The 14383-nt window shown below is 37.9% G+C and overlaps 1 protein-coding gene and 1 long non-coding RNA gene across 4 annotated transcripts in view; one reads left to right on the plus strand and one right to left on the minus strand.

Annotated features, from left to right (window-relative positions):
- Positions 1 to 14383, minus strand: part of LOC104063581 (contactin-4) — a 334408-nt gene that overhangs the window by 196457 nt on the left and 123568 nt on the right. The gene's annotated exons all lie outside the window — the stretch shown is intronic.
- The window catches only part of LOC128853274 (uncharacterized), a 30261-nt gene that overhangs the window by 12666 nt on the left and 3212 nt on the right, over positions 1 to 14383 (plus strand). Inside the window, exon 2 of the long non-coding RNA XR_008451707.1 lies at positions 13831 to 13887. This is a non-coding gene — a long non-coding RNA (uncharacterized LOC128853274). The remainder of the gene's footprint in view (positions 1 to 13830; positions 13888 to 14383) is intronic.

Consider the following 14383-nt stretch of genomic DNA (forward strand, 5'->3'; position numbering starts at 1 on the left):
GCATAGCATATTTCAGGTATGTCCAAGCTGCTTTTGCTGTGAATTTTCACAACTTTTTTTCCAAATACACTTACCCTTAGACGCTACCCACTTCCCAGCCCCACCAGAGCTCACCTTCCACATCACAGGTTATCAAATGACTGCTTGGAGACTTGAAAAAAAGCCAGTCTCTGCAGAGTTTTAATATAAATGTTAGTGAGTAGCTAAGAATTAGCAATGATGTATGGTTATGCAAAAGACAATATGCATTAACCCCTTACAGAGGCTGAGAAAGCTTTTTAAAACATCCCTTCTCTAGACCTTATCCTACCACAGTTCTCATGATTAGTAAGCCTGTTAATGCAGCAATTAGTTACAAAAGCAAACAGAACAGATACTACATTAACCATACTTGGGAGGTACTAATACTACATTGCAAATCACTTACAGTAGCTTTAATATCTCTGAATTTGCTTGAATGCAGAAAAATTATTTGTGAGGTGAAATGGAGAACTGTCACCTGCCTGACTTGGTGATGGCTCTAGACCAAAGGTTCAGACATACACAGTAAGCACAGATCCAGGGAGCTGCAGCGCTGCCAACCCTTGTGTCTAAATGTCTCCCTTCAGTTCAGTTCCCTGATTTGGAACTGCCGGGCACCATGGTTAAACCTGGCATAAACTGAGGAACCAACTCAAGTCCCATGGAAACACAACCCTGTGATTACACAGCACTAGTCAAAAGACAGATACATCTCCTTATCTCTTTTTGCTGCAGTATATAGATCTCTTTTCATTGATATTGTGTATCTAAAAGAACAATTTGAAGATACAGTAAAGATTTAAACATAGTCAAAGAAGGCTTTTCAGGCAATGGAGCTGATAAACATGACTGACAAACTTGGGACAGTAATTCCAGTTCCACCATCAACTACTATTAGCTTATTTAAAAAGTAAAAAAACAAACAAACAAACAACAAAGAACTGCATAAAAGCACTGAATAGATTACATCCTATAAATAGATTACGGCTAATTTCCTGTTTATGATCCATTACATTAGGAAAATATAGGCATTAATTTATGCCTGTGATGGAGAAAATTTGCAATGATTCAATATACCTTGACAGAATTGATAGTGTCATCTATAGGAAGGAAAGTGCAATATTACCAGAGTATCAGGTGTAAAATACTCTGACATATATAAATTATGGTTCGATGTAAGAGATTCTACCCAGAAAATACTGGCTATGAGATTAAAAAGTAATCTCAGAGGCAAAATGAAGGGTTGATATACCCTGGGGAGATACAGCCTGTGAAGGGCTCCTGCCAGAGCCTGCAACACAGGACAGTTGCAGGCAGTGCTGGTAGAGCTTCCCTGGAAGATTTAAACACATACCGCAATAATCTGCTGTGGACACTGAAGTGACTTCCATTACTTGAAAGCTAATTCCCTTCAAGTCAAACATCTTGCAACCCAACAGCTCCTTACATCGGAAACAGCGCAGCCCTCCCCACAGTAGGTCAGACAATGGGTGAGGCAGCAGAGAAGAGAGAAGGGGTCTAACATTTAACAAAGAGCAGACAGGTATGGCTGGAACACAATACCAGCTCCTATTCTTACTCATTAAAGTTCCCACAACAAAAGTGCCAAATCCCATGGATCCCACACGTGTACGTTTAAGAACACAGTACACCAAACGTCCTCAGAAAATTACATGGGTGAGACCAAGTAGCAGCATGGACAGGAACAAGCTTGCACGGAGCCGATAAAGGACAGACACCCACTTATTAGTGGAAGAATGTTCTTCACAAAACAGCTTCTATATTTGTAAACTCTTGCCCTTGATTGTAACAGAAGGACTAAAAATGCCTTAAAAAAGTCTTGCCAGCTACTGCTCATGAGTTTGAAGGACTCGAACTCTGCCTTCAAACTGAACTCTTACCCTCAACCTGTGCTTCTCCTGAACACTGCTACTTCAAAACCTAAAGAAGAGTAAGTAAAAAAAGTCCATCTTTTTTTTTCTTTCTTCTTTCTTTTTCTCAGTTTCAGCAGTTCTAATGAAGGCTGTAATTTCTACCAAAAATCCACATGTACAATATACACAGAGAGCTTTGCTGTCTGCTAGGGAGGAAGATTTTTCAGTACCAATGAAGAACAGGACATAGCTCCATGTCTCCAATGCTGCAAATTCTTTAATAAATAGGATTTGGGGAGGGAGGGGAGGGGGCAGGCAGGGGCAGTGGTGTATTGTTTTCAAATATGCTGAAATACTCCGGGAATTTTTTTGACTAGATAGAGCAGTAACATCTAAATAGAGAAACAATATCAAAAGCTGCAGTATGAAAACCAATGCGAACAAGAGGAGAAAAAAACTGGAAACAGATACCAGAAGATCACATAAAATGTATGGCTTAGATGTCGAAGATCTCTACAGACCACCATGGATAAGTTCGGAGAGAGCTACAAAGGACTAATTTAAGCAATTTTCTGCAAATGAAAATAGACACCACTTTAAAAAAAGCTAACTATTGAACTGTGACTGTAATGTTGTAATCACTAAGACGGATACAAAGAAAATATAAAAATGAAGCTTTAGATGCAGTAAAATGATGGAGATGATTTAAATCAAGGTGACAAGATTGCAGTTAATAAAGCTGAGTGCAATGTCTCTGATATACACTGTCTGATGAGAGGAAATAAGGAAATACCCATCACAAAAAAGTAACATAAGAGCAGAGTACAACCGTTTGGGTAGGTCAAACGCAACATAATCAGCACAGAAGTTAAGTTCTATGATCCACCTGCCACTTTAGCTTACATAATTTCTTGTGATAAAAGTAAATTATTTTTAAGAGCTCTATTCTTCAGACTGAGCTGAGTAGAAATAAAAACAGTCAGCAGAAAGGTGGACATCGGTGGTAACAGGAAGATAGGAAGAAAGATAATATAGAAGTAAAGGGAAAGCAGAAAAATATATCTTTTTTTTCTCCCCTTTAAAAAAATGCAAGCAAACCAAAAACCCCAAACTAAAGCAAACTGAAAAAGTTGCTTGCTAACAAGAGTAAAAGCCCAGCATAAAGAAATGCAGAAAGACATCCAAGATGAAAGACTACAAAAGCAAAACCCAAGCTGTGTTTTGGTGCACCATAATAAAGCTGAGGAGCTGCACACAGCACAGTGATGCTCTAGTCTGGCGCTGGGCAGCTGCACAGCCCTGAACTAACACTGGGTGTAATGACCACCCATAATTTGGTTAGGAAGAGGAAATGGATAAGGCTCTGGTATGATAGTTACATGAAAGTACTATTCAGTAACACTGAAAGAAAAAAAAAAAGAGAACTAATTGGAGAGGACTTTTGCTCAGGCCAATCGGTTCTGCCTATCAGATTTATCTGAATCTCTCCTACAAAAAAAGTCCCTTCAGATGAAATTTCAAAGCAGCACTGGCTTCTTGCTGTAATTTTTTTTGTAACTGTTAATTAGAGTTATCTGGTTTGTTATGATTGACATTGGGCGATGCTTTTATAATTCATTTCCTTGATGAGAAACAAAGAAATGAAGGTTTATTGCAGTCTCAGATCTGTATAAGCAGGGAGATGGATGAATCAGTTCCAACACCTTTTGCAGAACAACAGAGCTATTGTGAAGCCACAACGCTGAGCTGCTTCTCACTGTCATTAAGGTCAGTGCAAATTTTGCAATTCACAAGCAGACGACCACTTTAATAGGAGCTGATTAAGACTGAAGGAGAGTATTAGAGAGGTGAAGGTTCAATCATTGAACATGGTCTACCTTATCAAGACGTTTACAGGTCAGTTTGGATTACAGGACAGCCAACGGTATGTAGTCCAATTTTTACCTAAGGTGTACTAAGTATATCAGAGCTAGGGGTAAAAGAATACCATTGAAGGAATACTTAAAGAATAAATTGTCTTTTTTTCAGGCACAATACAGTTATTGGACCAGCAGTGGTAAAGCACAATGCTCCATACTGGTGAAGAGTAAAATCCACAGAGGGGTACTCGTCTTCCTATTAGCTGAATAACTGATAGTGTGAAATGAAGCTTTATGTTTTCATCCATATTTAAAATAGCTCAAATATTATTTCTATTTGTACAATATTCATAGATTCCTGCTGTTAACTAGGTGTGCTAGGCAAAGTGTGAACACAAAAAGCGAAATACAGTCCCTCTTCTGATCAGCTGTAATTACAGAAGGGACAAAACAGAACAAATTAAAACATATAAACACATAGAAGTGATCCAGGAACGGGGAAACAGATTTTGTCAGTATAACAAATCCTTTTTATAAACCTAAAAATAAAATTTACCATGCATGATACGAACCATATGCTGCCTCACATTATTATATAAGTAATAGCTAGAAAAAAAGAAATCACATGACCAGTGCTTGAAAATAATTGATTTCAAACTGCTTATCTGAAGTCATGCAATACTAACAGAAATGAGAACAAGAAACAAGGACTGAATGTTTTGTGATGTGCTAAATATATTTAGTATTGTCTTAGTAATTGAGCACTTAAAGATTATGGTTGGATGAAAGGACATGAAAATGGACTCTGTCACTTTAGTTCCCATTATTCTTAATGGCTGATTAGTGGCACAGAAAGGGTGTGTGGTATATAGAGGCACAGAGGCAAAAAGACCTAAGACCCTCACTCATATTGAAGGCCAAGAGCAGAAGAAACAGTATACGTGCTATTCTTCAAACAAGTCACAATCAATAGTCACCAGCCTCTTTAGATCGTAACATTGTGCCTTGGCCATCATCTTCATTTCCTTACCCTCAGAAGCCTGAATTCTCTTGCATTTAAGTTTCTGTGAAGTAATAATTTTCTATTAACATAGTGAAATCAAGTTATTATTTCACCTGCCTTCAACCTCTAGGCTTCCAGATGAACATGTCTTTATTTCCCTGGGAATATTATTCACCTGAACAGGAGAGTGTCAGATTTCAGGCTAGTTTTGTTCGCTGGAATTATCCCTGGTTCCAAGAACGTTACTGCTTACCAGAATGTTTTATCTCGAGATTTTCCTTAGTTTCCCTAACATGCCATAAAGTCTCTGAACATCGAAATGTGCTTTACTAAAAGAAGAAAAAAAAAATTTCATTGGGAACATTTAAGTTTATCAAGTGATGAATGCCCCCTCTGGATAGGAACATGGCACACCTGCAATAATTACTGGAGAGAGATTAGCAAGCCTTTTCTATGCTTCAATGGCTTCATGGAGTGTTGGTTTAGTGCATCAAAGTGCATGTAATAGATTGAATTCCCTGCCGTTTTCTGCAGACAGCCAATTACAAACTACCTGCACACTTGATGCTTTTGACCTTGCCCATAACAATATCTGAACTGATGGACTGAGTCCTTTTCAGATTACAAAACTTCACAACAAAAAGACTGATACTCCACCCTCCAAAAACCATTAGGATATTTACAACAGGATTATTTTAATTACTGTCTTAAACAGTCTCTACAATATTTACTTTAAATCCCTGTATCCCACTTACTCTGGCTCTACTGGAAATAAAAGAGTGCGAAGGTACCACAAATGTTTTCTTTAGATGCTAAAAAAATTGACAAAGTAAAATTAGCTTTTTGCAGGCCAAAATTTTTAGCATTTCCAAATAACCAAATTCATACTGAGCACTGAATTAAGTGACAGCTTCAGCCTAAACAGGAGCAAAATATACTCACTTATCCCTCGTATTTAAACATCTTTGTTATTAGTATCTGATGCCAATTGTACTTCTGTTCAAGAGCAGATTGGGGCTATGCTGGCTGCAAGGATTACTTTCAGCATATTGTCTTCAGAAGTCCATTAGATTTCAGTCTGAGCATTTGAAGCCAGGCATTCAGAAACAGCAGTCAAAGAAAATGTGCTATTTTTGTTTTATACACATTGGTGTGTTTGCCATACTCATATACAACTTCTATTCTGCTCATGTTTATAAAAATGAGTTGAAATAAGTTTCTTTCGCTCCTTGTTTTTCATTTTCCTCCTGTCAAAATTCTTCTAAATTGAACTTATTATTGGCTTTATAATTTGTAACTTGTAAAATCCCTCAAGGTGAATACAGAGAATTTATTTTCTGTTTAACATTTTTGTGCCTTAGCTAACCTTGCCTTTTGAGAACAGTATTTCCTAAGGAATACTGCCTAAAATAAATAAAAATAATAAAAAGAAGTCATTCAATGGAAGATCCAATGGCAGGCAAGATTAATATGGTACTTTGATGCAAAACCAAGTTTATGATCCCTTACTGGGTTTCTTATAACCCTTTAAAATCATGCAGAGCAAGGAGGTGGAATATTTACATAGCTATGTGTACTGATTTGAGGATTAATCTTGAAATCTCTGTAGGCACCTGCTATTACATTTCTCGTTAAGAACGGGCAGGCAGGCAGTGCCGGTGCCAGCCATGCCCAGGGCCAGAGCTCGGCAGATGGCACTGTTTCACCCGCTCAGCCTCACCAGACCTATTTGAAAATTAACTTTTAACTTTTCATCTCCTTCCTAGCAGACCCACAGCCCTCAGGGAAAGACTGCACCATGGCTCTCTGACATGGCCAGGGGCCCTCGGTGGCTGGCGTGTCCCCAGCAAGGCCACCTGAGGCACGGTGACGCTTATTGTTGTCGGGACATCCTAAATACATTTATTGTAATGATAAATGTATCTTTATACCAGCCCATCAAGAGCTGGTGCATAACCCATTTGTTACCATGACTGCTCTCTATGCAAACAACAGATACACAAGAAAACAGTCTATTTACAAACAGGTGCCATCACTGAACAGAATTCCTGATATTTTCCATATATTACTGCAAAAATAGTTTTAATACTGCTTTTTTTAAAAAAAAAAAATCATGACACCGGTATCAGACTTGATGAATTCCCCAAAGCAAACAGCCCTGAATATGGGATGCACCACATCCAACGTACACATGCTGCACAGCTGAGCTCTGCACCCAACCGAAGCACAAGGTGCTCTGGTCCTCCCTGCGCAGAGAGCCCCAAAAACACGGGCAGCGGTGGCCAGGGCCACTTCCAACATTCAAGACACAGCAGATTGGTAAGTAGCTGCATGTATTTAGGAGACCCAATGCATGTTACCAGACTCAAATCACCTAAAAAAGTCAGACAAGTGCTGACCTGGACTGCTCTTCCAAATGTTTTATTGCTTCTACTCTAGGCTCAACGCAAGAGATCTACCATTTATGCAATCATGCACAGAGCAACTACAGGAGCCCCCCACAAACAGTGCTTTGCAAGGTCAAAATATCAATAAATCAGAATATCAAATAAGACAAATCATGTCTTATTTCACACTTAAAAGTGATGGCATAGCCTTAACGATGTGGCAAATGCAGCATTAGGGTGCCCTGGAAAAGGAGCTGCATATATATGGAAATCATTCTTGAATTTAATATCTGATATTGTGTGAATGTGAATACTTTCACTACCTAAATTTGCTGTTAAAATTTTGGCCCGTATTAATTTATTTAAGCAAGCATATTCCTAAAATCTCCGCTGAAAGTTATCTAGCATAGGTTTTTAAACCTCCTAAATATAGGAAAATGCTGAAGACTACTCTCACCCATTAGAGTTACATGGAAAGTGTTAATATCCCTTTGTCCCTGAATGATAATCCTGCTCCTTGTAGATTCTTCTGCTGAGATTGCATCTCACTTGCCTTAGGTATTAAGCCTGTGCAATTTTCTTAACCATGGGGTATCTATTTATCAGATTTGATGTTGATACCTTTCAGTTGCTTCAGCTGGAAAGAAAAAGATTTCCTTCTGAAAAAAGTTATTTAAATGTGACTATGAATAACCAGAAAAAAGCCACCTAAAGCTATCGATAGATCTAAGGCAATAAAATTCAGTGACATCTGGAAGTACATTAGGGTAAGTCAATAGCCTAAACCAAGGCATTATTAGCCGTACCTAGCAATTCGTGCCAGCCCCCATTACTTTATTTGCAATCATTTAGTAGAGCTTCTAATGAGAAAGGGACAGAAGTACTTCTAGTTCTACAAAATAAAGTCAAGAAAGTTATTACGCTTTCTTTTATTCCTAGTCCACATAAAATAATTGCTTGTGTTTATTGATGCTGTTTTGGTGGAGAAAATTAATTTGTGGACATTTCATTAACAAACTGCACTGGTTTGCTAGCATAGCCACCACAAATGACCACTACAGACTGCAAGAGTATGAGGGGAAGAAAGATAACAGCCAAATAAAATCCTTAGTTTTAATGAATGCATCACATTAAAGCCATCTATTTGACTATTAAAGTTTTTTTATTTTTTTTTTAATTGTAAAATAAATAGCATATTGGAACAAAAGGAAAAATCTCCCCGTAAGACACATGCATCATTAGACTTTTGGCCACCTCAGCCCTGGTCCTCCTCACTGTTCTCCTCCTGAACTTTATTTTAATAAACATATGCACTTAGCAATATATTATGCAAATCAAATTCTTATATTAGTGGCATTGCATATTTCAGTGATCTGCTAGCATAGGTTAATTATCTTTATACAATTTGTATGGTTAGATCATCACTTGGATAAAAACACACTATCAGTTCCCAGGACACCATGATTTCATCACATGTTTTTCTTAAAAGTGTGCTAGGTCCTTCTCGGCTGAGGGTACCACATTTCCAAGGCAGAAAGGTGTTCAGGGATTGCAAACCATGAAGTTTGCAACTCCTGGACAAGTTAGCTTATCCTACACTTTAACTCATTGACTCTGACTTTGAACAAAGACAACACACAGCCTGCTCTGTTCTGGTGGTCTATCTCTTCAACTTTCGCTAGCATCTGTCACCCCTTAAGCCCACCACATACAGGAGAAGGGCTAAATTCCCCACAGAAATGCAATCCAACTCCTCACAGGTTTCCAGTCCAGTTAGAGAGCTGACAGGAGACTAAGCGAGACATTAAAGCGTTTGAATGGACCTTGAATTGGGCTCAGTTTCTAGAATAAGTGCAGTTCAACGCTAGATTTTCTCTGAAAAATTATCAAGTACTTGCAGGTCAAGAGGCACACTTCACAAGTTCTACACTCATCACATCGGAAAACATCTGGAGGGCTTGAATGGTGTCAGAGTGCTGTCCCTAAACCTGGCAGCAGAGACATCAAGAAGAAAGAGTGAATGACAGAGGCGGCCTTGGAATGAGAAAGGTGGAAAAAAAAGGTATAAAATTGATTTAAGGAAGACATTGATTTATCCAAATAAAAGGAAATAAGAACAATAGAACCAGTCACAGTGTGCTATAAATGTTTAGTTTCAAAAGTGTTAGGATTTGATGATTACTTGTTCAGATTCTACAAATCTGAACATCTGTGGACCCTACCAGGGGAAAAATAAAACCATATTGGTGAATGAAACAACTCGGCATCCCTCCTGAGCCAGGAAGTTGCTTACATTTGCCTCTACTGAAGGCATATTTTGCTTCAAACTTGAGCAGAGGTTGCCACTTATGCCTCTGGACTCAAAAGCAGGCAAAGGACTCAGAAACTCTGCCTGAAGTGTAGCTTCCTCCATCACCTGCTTAGGGCAGTTAAGGTGATGTGAAGCACATGAGCCACGACTTGCTCATGTTCTGGGGAAGGCTTTTGGCTTTGTGAGAATGGGTACCCCAGATCCCTCCCCGCACTGCCCAGTGCCTGCCTGTATGCTCCGGACAGTCAGCGTCAGCCGGATCACGACTATTTCTAGGGCTGGTTCAGCAGAAAATTAACATAAATCTTAATTTTCTTCCATGCGCAGAGATCCCTGGGACAGGTATAAACAACACCTTTGCTGTTGATTCAGCTTTATACATATTGAAAGAAGTGATATTTAACATTTGCTGTGAATATTCTCTGGAGTATTAAAATCAATTCACCTCCAGTATCTCCCCCTTGTAAATTTATTTTCTATGCATCATGTGCAATCTATGCTTATGACCTAAAAATTCATTTTAAAGCTAAACTTTGCAGAAAGGAATTTTAAACGCACTTTCAGCCTGCCTTCCTGCCACAGGATTTGTGATAACTCAATTAGCAGAGAAAAATAATGAACGATAACCGATAGAAACTGTGCACCGTTATGAAAAATTGAATCAAGAATAAGTGATCTAGAAAGAGAGGTCACTGAGTCATTTTGAATAAGTACATTTGAGATAATTGTTATGTGCTTTGAAGACATTTCGAGAAAAAGAGGCAAAATTAATCAGATACATTAAATTATGAATTATTAACCCAACTCTATTAAATATCAAATAGAAAAGCTTTTTAGATTAACCATGTTTTTAGAAATTCTACTACCTACAGAGAAGATTTCTTTGATTTTAAAGTTATTTTTATTTATACTTGAAATACAGGAGAGGCCCTCTGGGGCAAGTGAAGCTTTCAAGAAGTGGCAGATCACTTCAGCAGAGAAGGCTTAAGTTGAAGCAACATAAAGACCTTAATCCATTTAACACTGAACCTTTTCAAAATAAAATGGGGATGGCACACATAAAACAATTTATAAGTACCTAAAGACAGAGGTATCAACCTTTGTTGAATCTGTTGATCCCTGAGTGAGTAGTGGCAGCTCCCACACTGCTGCATACGTGTCAAATACAGGGCTTTTCATTCACTTGTCCCACGACACTTTGGATAATTCAGCCGGTTGATGCAAATATTTTTACCAATAAATTCCTTGGCAAATTCAGCGTTCACATGGAATGGTTCCAGAACTACTCACAAAAAAATTTGCCATGGCCTTAAGTTAAATCAATAAAGCTGAATGAATAATGGTTGTCGCTAGATGCTCATTTTTTCCCAGCTAATAAATAGTTCTCATGTCATTTCCTGAGCCACCAGTCCAGCTCTGGCCACTCAGCATGATGAAATGCAAGACATAGTCCTTCATCAGAGAGGATGTGAACCCACCCGCAGAGCAGTCTGCTGTAGATCCTTAATCATATCATGGTCTCTCATTTCCATGCCATCTACTGATGAGTTTTGCTTGTCTCTACAGCTGCTAACAGATGTAATGCAGCTCATATTTAGCATTGCACCCACTGTTCTTTGATATCTATAAAACACTGTTTAAACTATTGGCCTTTCTATTTCTAAACAGCTTAGAGGATTACAGCAATCACAGATTTTGACCAAAGTTAAGTACTACAGGTTCTGTTAGTTCTAAAAGCAGTATTGTTATTAGAAGAAAGTTTCCAGTGGTTAAATGCCTGATTTTTCTCACTTATTTTCATTTTTCTGAGTCTGTAACATAGAAAGGCAGGCTAAGCGGCAGCACGGTGGTGCCTCTGCTGCCCCAGGTCTCAGGTCCCCGGCTCCTCTCGTGCTCCAGCCCCACTCTGACCAGTCTGCCCCACTGCACCCACACCTCGACACATGGAAACCCTTCAGCAAATGTGCCCGTAATCTTTACCCTTCAAAGCTTGGAAATAATTTCCTACATACTAGACACTCTTTCCTCACCCATTTGCTAGTTAGTGCCGATATTAAATAATTCAGCTGCTACCATCTAAATTGGTATCTTAGTTTTTCAACACTGGGTTCCCACACAGAGTTCAGCGGAGGGATAAGAGCCTTTGCGCAGCATTCCATTCCAGGCACTACCGCAAAACTTGCAGCCATTCTTATATTGTTTGATGATTTCTGACATGATTGATTTTGTTCTTTGTGAGTTAATCATATAATTACAAATTAGTGAATTGTTTTATACTAGAGGATTGTTTCATAAATTAGGTCACTGTCAATTATCATTGCAATTTCTTTAACTACACATCTAATCCTTTGAGCCGTTAACATTTCTACTCTGCAATGTTAATACATACTCTCAATCATCCCCGTGACAAAAACAAAGCTCCAAGTTTACCAAGCCAAAAAAACACGTTTTTTTCATCTTCCTCATTAGTAGGCACAGGAAAAGAGGTAACAGCATCAAATCTTTCCTAACCTCCTCCTACAAAGAGTACGCACTGAGGAACCACAGGTTTTACCTTATGACTTCAGCTCACCATGAATAATGGGGCTCGTTTCTAGTCATCAGCTAATCAGATCTTTTTATCATCTCCACTCTTCCCCTAAACATACTTCCAAATTATTCTGTCTTTCCTTGTGTCACATCCTCAAAACACTTCTAGCAAGAAACTCCGTTCTGAAAGCTGTGTTCATCCAATTAAAAAAAGATTTAAAAGGAAGTAATCCTGGATTGAGCCATACAACCAGTGAAAACTAACCACATCGCTTTCAGTTTCCAACATATACAAGGATAACCTACAGGCCAAAAGCCATTCCATATTTATTTAGGGAAGACTGCAGAAGTTCATTCATAGATAATTTAAAAAATGATTGAATTAGCACGTCAGAAAGGTTAGCTGTGCAGCTCTGGATGATAGCAAACACACATTTAAGTGAAATTACTGAAAAAGAGAAAGCTGCACACATGCATAACCAAACTTAGTACAAAATACCTCATACACTTAAAATTATTTCCTGTGGCTTTTCCATGCATAAAATTATCATGCTATTATCTCAAAACAGGAAACAGTCAGCTGAAGGAAGAACTGCTCTCAGTTACAGTGAGTGGATTCAATGACATAAATCAACTCCAGGCTGCACAATGCCAAAGCTTGCACTTCTTCATTGGCCTTTTAGACAGCACAAACTATACATGCCAGTCCATTGCTTGTCTTTTTTTTTTTTTTTAAAAAAGACAAAAAAAGAAAAAACACATTTATTTTACATAGATATCTTGGAAAACCACCACCAGCGTACCAAATTTCTGTTCACAGATTATTCTGGTTAGCCTCTTGTACACATCAGATCCAGAGCAGACATCCCTGACACAGGCTTTACATCTCTATTGTTTGACCTTGCTTAATCCAAAATAAATTAATATGAGATATTATCGATAAACTTTTTGACTGAGATGTCTCACTATCTGTAATTGGCTCAACTCTAATATCTTTTTTCCAGTACTACCACAGCAGCTTCTTCAGAACATTCTCCTGGAATTAAAAAAAATTCAGACCTTGATCCATTTGTATTTTTTGATATTTTTGATGGACAGGACAATAAAGATCCATTATTTTTTCTTTCTTTTATAATATAGCATATAGCACATGACCATCAAGCTGGTGAGGAGAGGTGGGGACACAATATGCCTCCCTTAGAGAGTGGCTTATTTCAAGTGATCATAGCTGACTCTAAGTGTTTGGTTCAGAGCCTGTTTAATAAAATGAGAAACAAAAATCCTTATCCTAAAAAGATTTTTCAAAATATTTCCAAGAAAGTAGCTTTCTTTTTTTCCATGCATCCATAAACTGCATTAGGGGATAACAAATCATTGTGATTGCATTTATTTATTTATTTATTTCATGAGAAAGAGTCAGGAATTCAAAATACTATTGTAGACAAAATATCCCATTTCAGTTTCTTTTCAGAGTAGAATGAAATGGATGAAGTTTTCTGGTATTGCCACTGAATTATATAATCCTAGAGAAGACATTAACAACTGCCCTAAAAATCTAATTATATTTTACAACACCAGTAATACAGCCACAAGGCCCACGTAAGCCATTATCTGCATTAGTAAAAATTGAAGTCAAACAGTATCTATACAGTAATAATGTGCCTGGATTCAAGGTCACGAACTCCCTTATTTGCATATATTTCTTTATTGTTACTATACATATTGTTATTCAATAAAAATGTAAAATTTATGTACATCCACTACCCTGAACTGTTCTCTTAATACATAGTATTGTCGGTAATTAATTTAATTGTTTTTCTTAATTGTTTATTTTCTCATCTTCTAGATAACATAGCTTCTATCATTGGCATATAAAAGGACAAGAAATTGGGACAAGCTACAGGTACTTTATTATCTACGTTAATGAAAATCTAAATCAATGCATCACAACAGAGGCACAACACATCTCAAATCCAACTATTCTCTTGCATGAAACAGAAGAAAGTGGATGCTATGGAAAGGAACAAGGAATAAAAGCAGAAGAGTGAAAAAGCTAACAAGAGAGCTGGCACAGAGCTGCTCTCACCTGGGCTCTACACTGGGGAGGGAAAGGCACCCTTGAGTCTGGTCATGGGGCAAAGGGATCACAGACAGGGAACGGCAAAGCTGTCATGGCTTGAAAATCGCTATCAACTAAAAATAATTCCTTACAAACATAAAAAATTTCTAGAGCTACAAGTGGCTTGTAGCTGATGAGCAAATATTCACCAAAATGCCTGGTGTGATACGCAGTGTTTATGAAAAAAAAAAAAAAAGGAGTTGGTTTTGCAGTATTTGTCTTTCCTTTTGCAAAAAGTATTCTACTTTAAATTCATTATATGCTCTTTGTGGGCTGTGTT

Source organism: Cuculus canorus, chromosome 11 (assembly GCF_017976375.1).
Source record: "Cuculus canorus isolate bCucCan1 chromosome 11, bCucCan1.pri, whole genome shotgun sequence".
Taxonomy (NCBI): domain Eukaryota; kingdom Metazoa; phylum Chordata; class Aves; order Cuculiformes; family Cuculidae; genus Cuculus; species Cuculus canorus.